The sequence below is a fragment of the Mus musculus genome, chromosome X, assembly GCF_000001635.26.
Source record: "Mus musculus strain C57BL/6J chromosome X, GRCm38.p6 C57BL/6J".
In the NCBI taxonomy this organism is placed as follows: Eukaryota; Metazoa; Chordata; class Mammalia; order Rodentia; family Muridae; genus Mus; species Mus musculus.
The window spans coordinates 148,304,475-148,324,227 of NC_000086.7; the positions used below are offsets into that span (position 1 = coordinate 148,304,475).

At 42.2% G+C, this 19,753-nt stretch overlaps 1 pseudogene across 1 annotated transcript in view; it reads left to right on the forward strand.

Annotated features, from left to right (window-relative positions):
- The first annotated feature begins 9,992 nt into the window (after positions 1-9,992).
- Gm15109 overlaps positions 9,993-19,753 on the forward strand; it is a 40,260-nt pseudogene continuing 30,499 nt past the window's right edge. The window contains exon 1 of the transcript XR_387090.4: positions 9,993-10,147. The product of XR_387090.4 is annotated as a predicted gene 15109 (transcript). The remainder of the gene's footprint in view (positions 10,148-19,753) is intronic.

Below are 19,753 nucleotides of genomic sequence, written 5' to 3' on the forward strand. Positions count from 1 at the left end.
AGTCACAGGCAACTCAGAGGAAAATAACCAAAAAGATGTACTGAAAAATCAAAATGAAAAGAAATAAAACACATTGAGATTAGTGTGAACAGAATTATTCAGAACCCGTCAATAATGATCAGGTTTTCCCTAGTATACAACAGAGAATAGTTTTAAGTAACTGGTAGGAAAGCTTGTGGCATGATGAAGTTCTTCGAAGTTATCCAGACCAGCTGTGGAACTCTGTGAAAATTCCCCTCAGGAGCAGAGTAGCAGGCATGTGAAGATAGCTGCTTTCCCCGCCCCTCACTTGGGATTGGAGGCGTGGTGTGGCCTGGCATAGGCTGAAATCTGGCCACTGAGCCTCTGCAACAGTGCAGGAAGGATAGTGATTGGAGGACGCCTTTAGGGAAGTGTTGAGAGCCTCAGGCTGGTCCGTGAAAGACACACCTCAGCAAGTGGATCTCTGTGCTTTGAGGTGGCTGGGACTCCCACAGGAGGTGGCAAAGTGATGGCGAACCATGAAGGTAACCAGTTCTCTCTAGTTTGAGAGTAGCAGCGCGACCCCTCTCCCTGCTCAGGGTTCCCACTGGTCAGAAAAGGATGTTGACTGGGAGACCTCTGCATAATCCCGGCGGCTCAAAATGGCGCCTGGAGGTGTGGAGAATTCCCTAGAGGGCTCGGGCTCTGTCTCTCCTGACTTCCTCATTCGAGGAGGGGCTTTTAGACGTTTTGGCGCAGTGCCCCTCTACCCCATTAACCCCTCTATTCTAGAAGGGAAACTTTAAACATCGTGGCGATTGATGGTTATTGGATGGGGCGACAGTAAAACGGCCCTTATTTTTGAGTGAGGACAGGGGGCTTGCAGAGTTCCCACCTCCAGGATCACATACCTAGAGCCTAGGGATCGCCTTCTAGGAATCTGGGAATTAGAATGCCAGAAGAGTATAACAGAGGATTTCATTTGGGGGATGTGGCTGGGATGGTGTGGGATGGGCTTCATTCATGGATGTAAGGCTAGCTTTCAAGGGATCCTCAAATTAAAACGCCAGAAAAAGTAGAGCATGACCATTTGTTGGATGGGTGTCCTTGATTGTTTGTATAAATCACTATTGTCCCATGCCTGGATATAGACTTCAATTATCCCACAAGCCACAGCTTAATACTGCAGCCCCTCCCTGCCCAGTCCTTTCCTTCTTTTACTCCCTGAACATTCTCACTAAGCAGCACTTTGTTATCATTAACAAGGGCTTCAAAGTAACCGTGAAAATGTGTGTGTGTGTGTGTGTTTGTGTGTGTGTGTGTGTGTGTGTGTGTGTGTGTCTGTGTCTGTGTCTGTCTGTCTGTCTGTCTGTCTGTGTCAGTGTCTGTGTGTCTGAGGGTCTTTGTATTCTGTGTGTGTGTGGGGGGGACTGTCTCTGGGTGTGTTTCTGTCTGTGTGAGTCTGTCTATGAGAGTATGTATGTGAATATGGCATAAAATATTTAACAAGTTACATAGGCTGCAGGTTACAGGAATGTCTGCACACTGTTGAGAAGGGAGTAAGTGACTGGAAGCACAGAATTAAGAATACAGTCACATCCAGAGCTAGAAACAGGAAGACACAGAAGGAGTAAAAGAAGTGGGGAGAAGTTGCAGGGCATGGTAGCCCATGACTTCAGTCTTATCAGTGGTGAGGCAGAGGCAAGTGCATATTTCTGGATGTGAGCCCAGACTGATCTGTCATACAGACAGACCCATTCTCCTAAAACAAAACAAGATTAAAAAAGAAATTATATAGCAGATTCAGAATAGAGAAATAAGAACCAGAACATTCATGAGAAAAGGTCTGACTAGGGTCTGACAAACAGCAGTTAATCTTGTCTCCAAAGCCATGTGCCTAATGTAAAATTTAAATTTTTTACTTACCAAGGTATTGTTTTTTAACAAGGTCTCACTGCAGGATATCTTCCATTGGGTCTTGAAGCATGGGATAACTTAAATTCAAGGCTGGTACAGTCTGTCTGAATCAGATGCTGCCCTGGGTATCAAATTCAGTGCTTTGGTGCAATCTAGTCAAGCACTCTATGAAAAAGTAACTTTCCCGTCTTCTGAACAAGTTAAGACCTAGAGTGGTTTTTATATATGTCGGCAGATTCTGGATACACAGCACAGGCTGGCCTTCTTTGTCTTACATTGCTGGGGTCTGCTGCCAGTGCAAGATTTTAGTGTCAGCCGCCACACCAGGTTTGTTGTTCACTCTGCTTTTGGTTTGTCCTTCCAAAAAACCGATTGTATTCATTTCCTGAGCTACAGATAAAATCAGTTACGAAGTACCTTTGACTGGCTTCATGGAGAAACAGGAGCAAACGGTTTGAGGTCTAAAATGATCCCAGAGCAAGAGGTTAAGGAATAATTACATGCTCACTGCACACCTAACATAATATTTCCTTTCTTCTCTGCCAGAATCGCTTGTGTGTGTATGTAGGTAAAGGCGTTGTTACATATTTGTGTGCTTTTGTTGGTATGTGAACAGGTGCACATATTTGTGTATTTGTGCTATTAGGTGTGTCTACTTCCATGTGGAGGTTGTTACCTCTGACTCTTGTTCATCAGGAATACTCCTCCTGTCTTCTGACCAGACTCTCATAGGTATCTGGGGCTTAGGAGTCAGGCCAGGGTAGTTGTCCACTACAACATCCTAGGGATTCTCTGAGCTCGGCCTTTACACACTAGGGATTACTGTTATAAATCATGGTGCTCCACATATTATTTATGTATATTGTTTCTTTTGGTATGGAGTCAGGTGTCATGTGGCATGTTATGGTGCAAATATGTGTGGATTAGAGCATATGGTGCAGGAGTTTGTTCATTCTTTTCACAATGCCATTCCTAGGGATCCAACATATTTTGCCCAGAAAAAGAGCAACTACAGTGACTCACTGAGGCATTTCACTGGCCCTTGAGTGTGTGGTTCTTCAGGGAATCTGGGCATCTAATTCAGGTCCTAAGGAATCCATGGAAAGAGTTTACCAACTGCTATATGTCTCCAGTTTATTTAACAGACAAAAAAAAAAAAAGACAAGATCTTTTAACAGAAAAAAAAGAAAGACAGAAAAATTATTCCCATTCTGATTTTCTAATCCAGCCATCAAGATATTAAGCTGCGTACACAGAAAATCAAGGAACCAGTTGTGGGTGGGTGCGTGGGGGAAAAATTCTTACTTTGAAATAACATATGCATTTATCATTGGTACATTTAGAGTTTGGAAGCAAAGAAAACTTATCCTATTACGATTTTCTGACCTTTCAGTTGATATTATGCTGCATTTGTTTATGTGTTTGTGTATTCATAACTTCGTTTATTTACCTCTTGATTTTTTTTCTGTGAAACTTCATAGTGTAGGGGCAACCTGTCTTGAAACAATATTGTGGTCAATGGTCTGTCTTAAAATCCAGTGTTCACTGAACTGGCATTCCAATACAATCTTTCTGCTTCTGCAGTTTAAGACATGAAATTGTAGATATAATCTGTCAGGTAATGCTTCTTCAGGGATGTGATAATTTCATTTGTTTGGTTTGGTTTTTAAGAAAGTGTTTCCTTTAAAGCCTGCTGGCTGGAAACAACCATTGTCACTGAGGGTGACAGTAAATTCCCCATTCTGCTTTTAACTGTGCTGGGATTTTGCATATACACAGTCCTACCTGGAGTATTCTTCAAAATAGACAAACTGTTTTTTTTTAAAACTTCAATACCAGGCTCATGTAATACAATGTAACATTAAATGACTGCTGGCTAGACTGAGTTCTGGGACATAGTGCATGCTTGCAAGCATGAGAATCTGAGTTTGATGTCAAGAATAATGGACTAGAAACATAATAATATCTTAGAATATTTGTAGGTAATCAAATGTAATGAGGCTAGGTCAGGAAGACAAGAGTTATTTACATGGACACTTCAGCTACAGCACAATTTCAGGACCATAGAGGAATATATCAGAAATTTAGATAAAACATGTACTACAAATGTATAATTTCCTTCCAATTTGAATGGGAAGTACATTTAAGTTTAAAAATCCTTCAAGATTTGGTCTTAATTACCCTTTCCAATTAAAAAATCATAGTCTGCATTCTATACTCCTTTAGGAACCCTTGAGTCATATCCTGATAGAACCTAGTGGGGAAACCCTCACTCAATTCCCCATTCAGCATGCATCCAAAAAATCACGAAGGACCATCTTGATGTAATTAGACAAGGTAGTTTAATTACAGAGTTCTGGACCAACATGAATCCCCACACAGGAGATAAAGGATGTTGTCCACAAGGCTCAAAAGCTCGGGATTTTCATGGGGTAAGGGGCTTAGGGGTGTGGAATTCAGAATAGCTGCACACTATTGGCTTATTCAAACATCAGCAGAAAAATTACATGTACGTGTAGGGTGTCAGAATTCTGTGTCATGTTGACTCAGTTTAGATAGACCTGTATGTCCTCACGTTCCTCTTTATATTTAAGGTTAAGCTGTTCCAAGGAATGTTTTAACTAAGGGGCATATCCGGGTTGGGTTTTCTTTTTTTCTCACCCCCAGGCAGCATCTAGGCTCACAAACTACTAGCAATTTCTGAGTTCTTTGCATGACTTAAGGTCTTAAATTTTCATCTTTCTTTCTATCATATTTTTTCCTCACCTCTGACACCATATAGTTAAGAATATTGGGTGGGCTGTTTCTTCAAACAACACGGATTAATTCCCAACACATTGCTCACAACCATGAATTCCAGGAGAACTGAGCCCTCTTCTGGTTTGCACAGGCATCAGGCACACACTTGAGTAACAGGCAACATGGAGGCAAAATAACCAAAAAGATGAACTGAGAAATCAAAATGAAAAGAAATAAAACAAGTTGAGATCAGTGTGAACAGAACTATTTAGAGCCCATTAGTAATGATCTGGATTTCCCTAGTATACAACAAAGAATACATTTAAGGAGCTGGTAGAAAAGCTTGTGGCATGATGAAATTCTTCCAGGTTTTCCAGCCCAGCGGTGGAACTTTGTGAAAATGCCCCTCGGGAGCAGAGTAGCAGGCATGAGAAGATAGCTGCTTTCCCTGCCCCTCATTGAGTTTGGAGGCATGGTGTGGCCTGGCATAGGCTGAACTCTGGCCCCTGAACCTCTGTAACTGTGCAGGAAGGACAGTGATTGGAGGACACATTTATGGAAGTGTTGAGAGCCTGGGGTTGATCTGGGGAAGACACAACTCAGCAAGTGGATCTCTGTGCTTTGAGGTGGCTGGGACTCCCACAGGATGTGTCAATCTGATGGCGAACCGTGAAGGTAACCAGTTCTCTCTAGTTTGAGAGTAGCAGTGTGACCCCTCTTCCTGCTCAGGATTCCCACTGGTCAGAAAAGGATGTTGACTGGGAGACCTCTGCATGACCCCGATGCCTCAAAATGGCATCTGGAGGTGTGGAGATTTCCAGAGAGTGCTAGGGCACTGTCTCTCCTGTCTTCCTCATTCAAGGAGGGGCTTTTAGCCTTTCTGGCATAGTGCCCCTCTACCCCATCAAAGTATCTATTCTAGAAGGGAAACTTTAGTATCCTAGCTATTGATGGTTATTGGATGGGGCAACAGTAAAATGGCCCTTATTTTTGAGTAAGCACAAGGGCCTTGGTGAGTTCCCACCTACAGTATCACATAACTAAAGCCTAGTGTTAGTCTTCTAGGAATCTGGGAATTAGAATGCCAGAAGGGTATAGCACACGATTTTTTAGGGGGTGTGGCTGTGAGCATGTGTGATGGGCTTCATTCATGGATGTAATGCTAGCTTTCCAGGGATCCTCAAATTAAATGGAGCATGAACATTTGTTGGATGGGTTTCCTTGATTGTTTGTATAAATCACTATTGTCCCATGCCTGCATATAGACTTCAGTTATCCCACAAGCCACAGCTAAATCCTGCTGCTGCTTCCTGCCCAGTCCTTTCCTTCTTTCACTCCCTGAACATTCCCTGGCTATCCATTAAGCAGCAATTTATTGGCTTTAACAAGGGCTTAAAAGCAACAGTGAAAGTGTGTGTGTGTGTATGTGTGTATGTGTGTGTGTGTGTGTGTGTGTGTGTGTGTGTGTGTGTGTGCGTGCGTGCCTGTGTCTGTGTATCTGAGGGTCTGTGTATTCTCTGTGTGTGTGTCTGTGAGTGTGTGCGACTGTCTCTGGGTGTGTTTGTGTCTATGTGAGTCTGTCTGTGAGAGTATGAATGTGAATATGGCATAAAATATTTAACAAGTTACATAGGGTGCAGGTTACAGGAGTGTCTGCACATTGGTGAGAAGGGAGTAACTGAATAGAAGCACAGAATTAAAAAAAACCAGTTAGACCCAGAGCTGGAAACAGGAAGACACAGAAGGAGTGAAAGAAATGAGAGGTTGCAGGGCATGGTAGCACATGACTTGATTCTTAGCAGTGGTGAGGCAGAGGCAAGGGCATATTTGTGGATGTGAGCCCAGACTGAGCTTTCATACAGAAAGACACTTTCTCCTAAAACAAAACCAATGATTAAAAAAAAATGATATAGAGGATTCAGATTAGAGAAAACAGAACCAGGGCAGGCATGGGAAAGAAGGTCTGAAAAACTAGGGTCTGAAAAACAGCAGGTAGTCTTGTCTCCAAAGCCATGTGCCTAAAGTAAAATTTTAATTTTTTTTACTTAACATGTTATCGTTTCTTTTAACAATTTTATCATCCACTGTGTCATGAAGCATGGGATAATCTGAATTCAAGGCTGGTACAGTCTGTCTGGATCAGGTGCTGCCCTGGGTATCAAATTCAGTGCTTTGGTGCAATCTAGTCAAGCACTCTATGAAAAGTAACTTTCCCGTCTTCTGAACAAGTTAAGACCTTGAGTGGTTTTTACATATGTCGGCAGATTCTGGATACACAGCACAGGCTGGCCCTCTTTGTCTTACATTGCTGTGGTCTGCAGCTAGTGCAAGATTTTAGTGTCAGCCGCCACACCTGGTTTGTTGCTCACTATGCTTTTGGTTTGTCCTTCCATAAAACGGATTGTAGTCTATTCCTGAGCCACAGAGAAAATCAGTTGCTACGTACATTTGACTGGCCTCTTGGAGAAACAGGAGCAAACATTTTGAGGTCTAAAATGATCCCTGAGCAAGGGGTTGAGGAATAATTACATGCTCACTGTGCACATAACCTAATTTTTCTTTTCTTCTCTGCCAGTATCTCTTGTGTGTGTGTATGATGGTGAAGGTATGACTACATCTCTGTGTGCTTCTGTTAGTATGTGAACAGGAGCACATGTGTGTGTAGTAGTGCTGTTAGGTTTGTCTACTTCCATGTGGACGCTTACTGTTACCACTGACACTTGTTCATCAGGAATCCTCCTCATGTTTGCTGAGATCAATCTCTAATAGGGACCTGGGGCTTAGCAGTCAGGCCAGGGTAGGTGTCCACTACAATATCCCAGGGATTCTCTGAGCTCTGCCTTCCCACATGAGTGAATACTGTTATAAATCATGATGCTCCGCATATTATTTCCATATATTGTGTCTTTGTGATTGATTCAGATGTCATGTGGCATGCTATGGTGCATATATGTGTGGATTAGCCCAAAAGGTGAAGGAGTTGCTTCATTATTTTCAAAATGCCATTCCCAGGGATCCAACATAGGTTGCCCAGTAAGGGAGCAACTACAGTGACTCACTGAGCCATTTCACTGGTCCTTGAGTTGGTGGTTTCTGCAGGGAATCTGGGCATCTAATTCAGGTCCTAAGGCATTTAAGGAAAGAGTTTAACAGCTGTTATATGTCTCCAGTTCTTTTGACAGAGAAAACAAAGCCAGGAAAATTATTCCCATTTTGATTTCTAATCCAGCCAACAAGACATCAAGCTGGGTACACAGAAAATCCAGGGGCCAGCTGTTGGGGGGAAAAGCATTCTCACTTTCAGGTTACACATTTCACGTAATTTATGCATCTTTCATTGGTACATTGAGAGTTTGGGAGCAAAGAACACTTACCCTATTACCATTTTCTGACCTTTCATTTGAAATTATGCTGCGTTTGTTTATGTGTTTGTGTGTTCATTGCTTCGTTTATTTACCTCTTAATTTTTTATATGAAGCTACAGAGTGAAGGGGCAACCTGTCTTGAAAAAAATACTTTGGTCAAAAGCCTGTCCTAAAATCCAGTATTCACTGAGCCTGAATTCCAATGCAATCGTTCTGCTTCTGCAGTTTTAGACATGAAATTGTAGATATAAGCTGCCAGGTAATGCTCATTCAGGGATGTGATAATTTCATTTGTTTGGATTGGTTTCTAGGAACGTGTTTCCTTTAAAGCCTGCTGGCTGGAGACACCCATTGTGGCTCAGGATGACAGGAAATGCCCCATTATTCTGCTTTTAACAGTGCTGGGATTTTGCATATACACAGTCCTACCTGGAGTATTCTTCAAAAGAGACAAACTGTTTTTAAAAAACTTCAATACCAGGCTCATGTAATCCACTGGAACATGAACTGACTACTGTCTAGGCTGAGTTCTGGGACATAGTGTATGCTTGTAAGCATGAGAATCTGAGTTTGATGCCCAGGAAAATGGATTGGAAACCTAATAATATCCTCAAATATGTGTAGGTAATCAAATGTAATGAGGCTAGGTCAAGAAGATAAGAGTTATTTACATGGACTCTTCAGCTACAGCACAATTTCAGGACCAGACAGGAATATATCAGAAATGTAGCTAAAACATGTACTTCAAATGTATAATTTCCTTCCAATTTGAATGGGAAGTACATTTAAGTTTAAAAATCCTTTAAGATATGGTCTTAATTACCCTTTCCAATTATAAAACCATATTGTGCATTCTATACTCCTTTAGGAACCCCTGAGTCATACCCTGATAGAACCTAGTAGGGATACCCTCACTCAATTCCCGATTCGGTGTGCACCCCCCAAAAATCACGGAGGACCATCTTGCTGTAATTAGACTAGGTAGTTTAATTACAGAGCTCTGGACCCACATGCATCCCACACAGGAGATAAAGGATGTCGACCAGGATACTCAAAAGCTAGGGTTTTTCATGGGGTAAGGGGCTTAGGGGTCTGGAATTCAGCATATCGACACACTATTGGCTTATTCAAACATCAGCAGAAGATTTACATGTAAGTGCAGGGTGTCAGAGTTCTGTGAGTAGTTGACTCAGTTTAGATAGAACTGTTATGTCTTCACATTCCTCTTTATCTCTAAGGTTAAGCTGTTCCCAGGATTGTTTTAATTACGGGGCAATCCTGGGTTTGGTTTTCTTTTTCCTCAGCCCCTGGCAGCCTCTAGGTTGAGCAATTTCTGAGTTCGTTGTATGACTTACAGGTCTTGAAATTTCATCTTTCTTTCAGTCATATTTTTTTTCTCACCTCTGACACCATTTAAGTTTAACAATTCTTTCGGATTTGGTCTTAAGTACCATTTCCAATTATAAAACCATAATCTGCATTCTATGCTCCTTTAGGGACTCCTGAGTTATATCCTATTTTTTTCTCACCTCTGACACCATATAGTCTAGAACATTTCCTCAAACAACAGGGATTGATTCCCAGCACATTGCTCACAGCCATCGATTCCAGGAGAATCGAGCCCTCTTCTGGACTGATAAGGCATCTGGCACACACTTGAGTCACAGGCAACTCAGAGGAAAATAACCAAAAAGATGTACTGAAAAATCAAAATGAAAAGAAATAAAACACATTGAGATTATTCTGAACAGAATTATTCAGAACCTGTCAATAATGATCAGGATTTCCCTAGTATACAACAGAGAATAGTTTTAAGTAACTGGTAGGAAAGCTTGTGGCATGATGAAGTTCTTCGAAGTTATCCAGGCCAGCTGTGGAACTCTGTGAAAATTCCCCTCAGGAGCAGAGTAGCAGGCATGTGAAGATAGCTGCTTTCCCCGCCCCTCACTTGGGATTGGAGGTGTGGTGTGGCCTGGCATAGGCTGAAATCTGGCCACTGAGCCTCTGCAACAGTGCAGGAAGGATAGTGATTGGAGGACGCCTTTAGGGAAGTGTTGAGAGCCTCAGGCTGGTCCGTGAAAGACACACCTCAGCAAGTGGATCTCTGTGCTTTGAGGTGGCTGGGACTCCCACAGGAGGTGGCAAAGTGATGGCGAACCATGAAGGTAACCAGTTCTCTCTAGTTTGAGAGTAGCAGCGCGACCCCTCTCCCTGCTCAGGGTTCCCACTGGTCAGAAAAGGATGTTGACTGGGAGACCTCTGCATAATCCCGGCGGCTCAAAATGGCGCCTGGAGGTGTGGAGAATTCCCTAGAGGGCTCGGGCTCTGTCTCTCCTGACTTCCTCATTCGAGGAGGGGCTTTTAGACGTTTTGGCGCAGTGCCCCTCTACCCCATCAAAGTATCTATTCTAGAAGGGAAACTTTAAACATCCTGGCGATTGATGGTTATTGGATGGGGCGACAGTAAAATGGCCCTTATTTTCGAGTGAGGACAGGGGGCTTGCAGAGTTCCCACCTCCAGGATCACATACCTAGAGCCTAGGGATCGCCTTCTAGGAATCTGGGAATTAGAATGCCAGAAGGGTATAACAGAGGATTTTTTTTAGGGGGATGTGGCTGGGAGGGTGTGGGATGGGCTTCGCTCATGGATGTAAGGCTAGCTTTCCAGGGATCCTCAAATTAAAACGCCAGAAAAAGTAGAGCATGACCATTTGTTGGATGGGTGTCCTTGACTGTTTGTATAAATCACTATTGTCCCATGCCTGGATATAGACTTCAATTATCCCACAAGCCACAGCTTAATACTGCAGCCCCTCCCTGCCCAGTCCTTTCCTTCTTTTACTCCCTGAATATTCTCACTAAGCAGCACTTTGTTATCATTAACAAGGGCTTCAAAGTAACCGTGAAAATGTGTGTGTGTGTGTGTTTGTGTGTGTGTGTGTGTGTGTGTGTGTGTGTGTGTTTTCTGTGTCTGTCTGTCTGTCTGTCTGTCTGTCTGTGTCAGTGTCTGTGTGTCTGAGGGTCTTTGTATTCTGTGTGTGTGTGGGGGGGACTGTCTCTGGGTGTGTTTCTGTCTGTGTGAGTCTGTCTATGAGAGTATGTATGTGAATATGGCATAAAATGTTTAACAAGTTACATAGGCTGCAGGTTACAGGAATGTCTGCACACTGTTGAGAAGGGAGTAAGTGACTGGAAGCACAGAATTAAGAATACAGTCACATCCAGAGCTAGAAACAGGAAGACACAGAAGGAGTAAAAGAAGTGGGGAGAAGTTGCAGGGCATGGTAGCCCATGACTTCAGTCTTATCAGTGGTGAGGCAGAGGCAAGTGCATATTTCTGGATGTGAGCCCAGACTGATCTGTCATACAGACAGACCCATTCTCCTAAAACAAAACAAGATTAAAAAAGAAATTATATAGCAGATTCAGAATAGAGAAATAAGAACCAGAACATTCATGAGAAAAGGTCTGACTAGGGTCTGACAAACAGCAGTTAATCTTGTCTCCAAAGCCATGTGCCTAATGTAAAATTTAAATTTTTTACTTACCAAGGTATTGTTTTTTAACAAGGTCTCACTGCAGGATATCTTCCATTGGGTCCTGAAGCATGGGATAATCTGAATTTAAGGCTGGTACAGTCTGTCTGAATCAGATGCTGCCCTGGGTATCAAATTCAGTGCTTTGGTGCAATCTAGTCAAGCACTCTATGAAAAAGTAACTTTCCCGTCTTCTGAACAAGTTAAGACCTTGAGTGGTTTTTATATATGTCGGCAGATTCTGGATACACAGCACAGGCTGGCCTTCTTTGTCTTACATTGCTGGGGTCTGCTGCCAGTGCAAGATTTTAGTGTCAGCCACCACACCTGGCTTGTTGTTCACTCTGCTTTTGGTTTGTCCTTCCAAAAAACCGATTGTATTCATTTCCTGAGCTACAGATAAAATCAGTTATGAAGTACCTTTGACTGGCTTCATGGAGAAACAGCAGCAAACGGTTTGAGGTCTAAAATGATCCCAGAGCAAGAGGTTAAGGAATAATTACTTACTGCACACCTAACATAATATTTCCTTTCTTCTCTGCCAGAATCGCTTGTGTGTGTATGTAGGTAAAGGTGTTGTTACATATTTGTGTGCTTTTGTTGGTATGTGAACAGGTGCACATATTTGTGTATTTGTGCTATTAGGTGTGTCTACTTCCATGTGGAGGTTGTTACCTCTGACTCTTGTTCATCAGGAATACTCCTCCTGTCTTCTGACCAGACTCTCATAGGTATCTGGGGCTTAGGAGTCAGGCCAGGGTAGTTGTCCACTACAACATCCTAGGGATTCTCTGAGCTCGGCCTTTACACACTAGGGATTACTGTTATAAATCATGGTGCTCCACATATTATTTATGTATATTGTTTCTTTTGGTATGGAGTCAGGTGTCATGTGGCATGTTATGGTGCAAATATGTGTGGATTAGAGCATATAGTGCAGGAGTTTGTTCATTCTTTTCACAATGCCATTCCTAGGGATCCAACATATTTTGCCCAGAAAAAGAGCAACTACAGTGACTCACTGAGGCATTTCACTGGCCCTTGAGTGTGTGGTTCTTCAGGGAATCTGGGCATCTAATTCAGGTCCTAAGGAATCCATGGAAAGAGTTTACCAACTGCTATATGTCTCCAGTTTATTTAACAGACAAAAAAAAAAGACAAGATCTTTTAACAGAAAAAAAAGAAAGACAGAAAAATTATTCCCATTCCGATTTTCTAATCCAGCCATCAAGATATTAAGCTTCGTACACAGAAAATCAAGGAACCAGTTGTGGGTGGGTGCGTGGGGGAAAAATTCTTACTTTCAAATAACATATGCATTTATCATCGGTACATTTAGAGTTTGGAAGCAAAGAAAACTTATCCTATTTCGATTTTCTGACCTTTCAGTTGATATTATGCTGCATTTGTTTATGTGTTTGTGTATTCATAACTTCGTTTATTTACCTCTTGATTTTTTTTCTGTGAAACTTCATAGTGTAGGGGCAACCTGTCTTGAAACAATATTGTGGTCAATGGTCTGTCCTAAAATCCAGTGTTCACTGAACTGGCATTCCAATACAATCTTTCTGCTTCTGAAGTTTAAGACATGAAATTGTAGATATAATCTGTCAGGTAATGCTTCTTCAGGGATGTGATAATTTCATTTGTTTGGTTTGGTTTTTAAGAAAGTGTTTCCTTTAAAGCCTGCTGGCTGGAAACAACCATTGTCACTGAGGGTGACAGTAAATTCCCCATTCTTCTGCTTTTAACCGTGCTGGGATTTTGCATACACACAGTCCTACCTGGAGTATTCTTCAAAATAGACAAACTGTTTTTTTTTAAAACTTCAATACCAGGCTCATGTAATACAATGTAACATTAAATGACTGCTGGCTAGACTGAGTTCTGGGACATAGTGCATGCTTGCAAGCATGAGAATCTGAGTTTGATGTCAAGAATAATGGACTAGAAACATAATAATATCTTAGAATGTTTGTAGGTAATCAAATGTAATGAGGCTAGGTCAGGAAGATAAGAGTTATTTACATGGACACTTCAGCTACAGCACAATTTCAGGACCAGAGAGGAATATATCAGAAATTTAGATAAAACATGTACTACAAATGTATAATTTCCTTCCAATTTGAATGGGAAGTACATTTAAGTTTAAAAATCCTTCAAGATTTGGTCTTAATTACCCTTTCCAATTAAAAAATCATAGTCTGCATTCTATACTCCTTTAGGAACCCTTGAGTCATATCCTGATAGAACCTAGTGGGGAAACCCTCACTCAATTCCCCATTCAGCATGCATCCAAAAAATCACGAAGGACCATCTTGATGTAATTAGACAAGGTAGTTTAATTACAGAGTTCTAGACCAACATGAATCCCCACACAGGAGATAAAGGATGTTGTCCACTAGGCTCAAAAGCTCGGGGTTTTCATGGGGTAAGGGGCTTAGGGGTATGGAATTCAAAATAGCGGCACATTATTGGCTTATTCAAACATCAGCAGAAAAATTACATGTACGTGCAGGGTGTCAGAGTTCTGTGACTTGTTGACTCAGTTTAGATAGCCCTGTTATGTCCTCACATTCCTCTATATTTAAGGTTGAGCTGTTCCCAAGAATGTTTTAACTAAGGGGAATATCCGGGTTGGTTTTTCTTTTTTTTCTCACCACCAGGCAGCCTCTAGACTCACAAACTACTAGCAATTTCTGAGTTCTTTGCATGACTTACAGGTCTTAAAATTTCATCTTTCTTTCTATCATATTTTTTCCTCACCTCTGACACCATATAGTTAAGAATATTGGGTGGGCTGTTTCTTCAAACAACACGGATTGATTCCCAGCACATTGCTCACAACCATGGATTCCAGGAGAACTGAGCCCTCTTATGGACTGCACAGGCATCATGCTCACACTTGAGTCACAGGCAACATGGAGGCAAAATAACCAAAAGGATGAACTGAGAAATCAAAATGAAAAGAAATAAAACCAGTTAAGAGCAGTGTGAACAGAACTATTTAGAACCCGCTAGTAATGATCTGGATTTCCCTAGTATACAACAGAGAATACATTTAAGGAGCTGGTAGAAAAGCTTGTGGCATGATGAAGTTCTTCCAGGTTTTCCATCACAGCAGTTGAACTTTGTGAAAATGCCCCTCGGGAGCAGAGTAGCACGCATGTGAAGATAGCTGCTTTCCCTGCCCCTCACTTGGGATTGGAGGCATGTTGTGGCCTGGCATAGGCTGAACACTGGCCCCTGAGCCTCTGTAACTGTGCAGGAAGGACAGTGATTGGAGAACATATTTACAGAAGTGTTGAGAGCCTTGGGTTGGTTCAGGGAAGACACACCTCAGGATGTGGATCTCTGTGCTATGAGGTGGCTGGGACTCCCACAGGATGTGTCAACCTGATGGAGAACCGTGAAGGTAACCAGTTCTCTCTAGTTTGAGAGTAGCAGTGTGACCCCTCTCCCTGCTTAGGGTTCCCACTGGTCAGAAAAGGATGTTGACTGGGAGACCTCTGCATAACCCCGGTGCCTCAAAATGGCATTTGGAGGTGTGGAGATTTCCTGAGAGTGCTAGGGCACTGTGTTCCTGTCTTCCTCATTCGAGGAGGGGCTTTTAGCCGTTCTGGCACAGTGCCCCTCTACCCCATCAATGTATCTATTCTAGAAGGGAAACTTTAATATCCTAGCTATTGATGGTTATTGGATGGGGCAACAGTAAAATGGGCCTTATTTTTGAGTAAGCACAAGGGCCTTGGTGAGTTCCCACCTACAGTATCACATAACTAAAGCCTAGTGTTAGTCTTCTAGGAAACTGGGAATTAGAATGCCAGAAGGGTATAGCACATGATTTTTTAGGGGGCATGGCTGTGAGCATGTGTGATGGGCTTCATTCATGGATGTAAGGCTAGCTTTCCAGGGATCCTCAAATTAAATGGAGCATGAACATTTGTTGGATGGGTTTCCTTGATTGTTTGTATAAATCACTATTGTCCCATGCCTGGATAGAGACTTCAATTATCCCACAAACCACAGATTAATCCTGCAGCCCCTCCCTGCCCAGTCCTTTCCTTCTTTCACTCCCTGAACATTCCCTGGCTATCCACTAAGCAGCAATTTGTTGGCATTAACAAGGGCTTCAAAGTAACAGAAAAATGTGTGTGTGTGTGTGTGTGTGTGTATGGGATGTGTGTGTCTGTGTGATTGCCTGTGTCTGTGTGTCTGAGGGTCTGTGTATTCTGTGTGTGTGTGTGTCTGTGAGTGTGTGCGACTGTCTCTGGGTGTGTTTGTGTCTATGTGAGTCTGTCTGTGAGAGTATGAATGTGAATATGGCATAAAATATTTAACAAGTTACATAGGGTGCAGGTTACAGGAGTGTCTGCACATTGGTGAGAAGAGAGTAATTGACTAGAAGCACAGAATTAAAAAAACAGTTAGACCCAGAGCTGGAAACAGGAAGACACAGAAGGAGTGAAAGAAAAGAGAGGTTGCAGGGCATGGTAGCACATGACTTGATTCTTAGCAGTGGTGAGGCAGAGGCAAGGGCATATTTGTGGATGTGAGCCCAGACTGAGCTTTCATACAGAAAGACACTTTCTCCTAAAACAAAACCAAAGATTAAAAAAAATGATATAGAGGATTCAGATTAGAGAAAACAGAACCAGGGCAGGCATGGGAAAGAAGGTCTGAAAAACTAGGGTCTGAAAAATATCAGGTAGTCTTGTCTCCAAAGCCATGTGCCTAAAGTAAAATTTTAATTTTTTTTATTTAACATGTTATATATTTTTAACATGGTTATCTTCCATTGAGTCATGAAGCAAGCAATAAACTGGATTCAAGACTGGTACAGTCTGTCTGGATCAGATGTTGCCCTGGGTATCAAATTCAGTGTTTGGTGCAATCTAGTCAAGCACTCTATGATAAAGTAATCCTCAGGACTTCTGAACAAGTTAAGACCTTGGGTGATTTTTATGTATATAGGTAGATTTTGGATACACAACACTGGCTGGCCCTCTCTGTCTTACATTGCTGTGGTCTTCCGCTAGAGCAAGATTTTAGTGTCAGCCACCACACAGGTTCGTTGTTCACTTTGCTTTAAGTTTGTCTTTCCATAAAGTGGATTGTATTATATTCTAGAGCTACAGAGAAAATCAGTTACTACGTACCTTTGACAGGCCTCTTGGAGAAACAGGAGCAAACATTTTGAGGTCTAAAATGATTCCTGAGCAAGAGGTTGAGGAATAATTACATGCTCACTGTGCAAATAATCTATTTTTTCTTTTCTTCTCTGCCAGAATCTCTTGTGTGCGTGTATGATGGTGAAGGTGTGGCTACATCTCTGTGTGCTTCTGTTAGTATGTGAACACGTACACATTTTTATGTACTGTATGTAACAGTAGTGCTGTTAGGTGTGTCTAATTCCATGTGGAGGCTAACTGGTACCTCTGACACTTGTTCATCAGGAATCCTCCTCATGTCTGCTGAGATCAGTCTCTCAGAGGGACCTGGGGCTTAACATTCAGGCCAAGGTAGTTGTCCACTATAACATCCTAGGGATTCTCTGAGTTCTGCCTTCACACAGGAGGGATTACTGTTTTAAATCATGGTGCTCTACATATTATTTCCATATATTGTTTCTTTTGGTATGGAGTCAGATGTCATGTGGCATGCTATGGTGCATATATGTGTGGATTAGAGCATAAGGTGCAGGAGTTGGTTCATTATTTTCACCATGCCATTCCCAGGGATCCAGCTTAGGTTGTTCCAAAGACAGCAACTACAGTGACTCACTGAGCCATTTCACTGGCCCTTGAGTGTGTGGTTTCTGCAGGGAATCTGGGCATCTAATTCATGTCTTAAGGCCTCCATGGAAAGAGTTTAACACCTGTTATATGTCTCCAGTTGTTTTAACAGAGAAAAAAAAGCAGGAAAATAATTCCCATTTTGATTTCTAATCCAGCCAGCAAGTCATCAAGCTGGGTACACAGAAAATCAAGGGACCAGCTGTTGGGGGGAAAAGCATTCTTACTTTCAGGTTATATATTTCAAGGAATTTTGCATAGGCTGAACACTGGCCACTGAGCCTCTGCCAGAGTGCAGGAAGCACAGTGATTGGAGGACGCCTTTAGGAAACTGTTGAGTCAGGGGAAGACAAACCTCAGCATGTGGATCTCTGGTCTTTGAGGTGGCTGGGACTCCCACAGGAGGTGGCAACCTGATGGAGAACCATGAAGGTAACCAGTTCTCTCTAGTTTGAGAGTAGCAGCGCGACCCCTCTCCTTGCTCAGGGTTCCCACTGGTCAGAAAAGGATGTTGACTGGGAGACCTCTGCATAACAGGGGCTGCTCAAAATGGCGCCTGCAGGTGTGGAGATTTCCCAAGAGGGCTCAGGCTCTGTCTCTCCTGACTTCCTCATTCGAGGAGGGGCTTTTAGACTTTCTTGCATAGTGCCCCTCTACCCCATCAAACCCTCTATTCTGGAAGGGAAACTATAAACAACCTGGTGATTGATGGTTTTTGGATAGGGTGACAGTAAATTGGCCCTTATTTTCGAGTGAGGACAGGGGACTTGCAGAGTTCCCACCTCCAGGATCACATACCTAGAGCCTAGGGATCGCCTTCTAGGAATCTGGGAATTAGAATGCCAGAAGGGCATAGCACATGATTTTTTTTTAGGGGGATGTGGCTGGGAGGGTGTGGGATGGGCTTCGCTCATGGATGTAAGGCTAGCTTTCCAGGGATCCTCAAATTAAAACGCCAGAAAAAGTAGAGCATGACCATTTGTTGGATGGGTGTCCTTGACTGTTTGTATAAATCACTATTGTCCCATGCCTGGATATAGACTTCAATTATCCCACAAGCCACAGCTTAATACTGCAGCCCCTCCCTGCCCAGTCCTTTCCTTCTTTTACTCCCTGAACATTCTCACTAAGAGGCACTTTGTTATCATTAACAAGGGCTTCAAAGTAACAGAAAAATGTGTGTGTGTGTGTGTGTGTGTGTGTGTGTGTGTGTGTGTATGGGGTGTGTGTGTCTGTGTGAGTTTCTGTGTCTGTTTGCCTGAGTCTGTGTGTGTCTGTGAGTGTGTGCAACTGTGTTTCTGGGTGTTTTTGTGACTGTGAGAGTCTGTCTGTGAGAGTATATTTTTGAATATGGCATAAACTGTTTAACAAGCAACTTCGGCTGCAGGAACAAGTGGATCAGCACACTGTTGAGAAAGGAGTAACTGACTGGAAGCACAGAATAGAGAATATACTTATACCCAGAGTTGGAAACAGGAAGACACAGAAAGAGTGAAAGAAATGGGGAGAGGTTGCAGGGCCTGATAACCCATGACTTAAGTCTCATCACGTGTGAGGTAGAGACAATTAAATATTTATGTATTTGAGCCCAGACTGAGGTGTCACTCAGATAGATCCTGTCTCTGAAAACAAACAAACAAACAAACAAACAAAAAACCCAAAGTTTAAAAATATATGGTATAGAGGATTCAGATTACAGAAAACAGCACCAGACCAGAGATAGGAAAAGAAAGTCTGATAAGGGGTGACCAAAAGCAGATAATCTTGTCTCCAAAGCCATGTGCATAAAAGTAAAAATTTAAATATCTATATTTGAAGTGAGAGAAAGAGTGAGCATTAATTTCGTTGGTTTCCTTGATTGTTCTTAGAAATCATTATTAGAAGTTGTTTGAGGAGGAAGCGAATAAAGGCTCACTTTCTGGCCTGCAATATTAGTGTATTAATTTCCTTAACTAATGGCAGAGCTTTCAGTCTGATGTTCTTTGTGGTGTACCAAGCCAATATGAGAGTCTAAAGTTGGGCCTTGGGGATGGTATGGATAGATGAAGAGGTAGTAACTGAGTTGGGTGGTTTTTTGATTTTTCTGTTTTTTTGTTTTTTGGGTTTTTTTTTTTTTTTATTGTTGTTGTTGTTTAGAAAGGATCTTTCCTTTCAGACTGCCTATTGAGCACCCTTCAACCCCAGTTTCCCCCTTTTATTATGGTACTGGGTTCTGGGGCCAAGAGATCTAAAACATGACTAACTACAGGTCCCTGGTATCCAAGTCCATACTCTGCTTTCCAGAACACACATGCAAGTACATGGCCATATAGATAAGCACATACAAATAATTACAAAATAAATATATAAAAGGTCCAAGATGTCATTTTTATACTTGTCATTAATATTAATATCCCAAACTACATTATAAATCTTACTTAAGGTAAAAGGTGTTAAATAT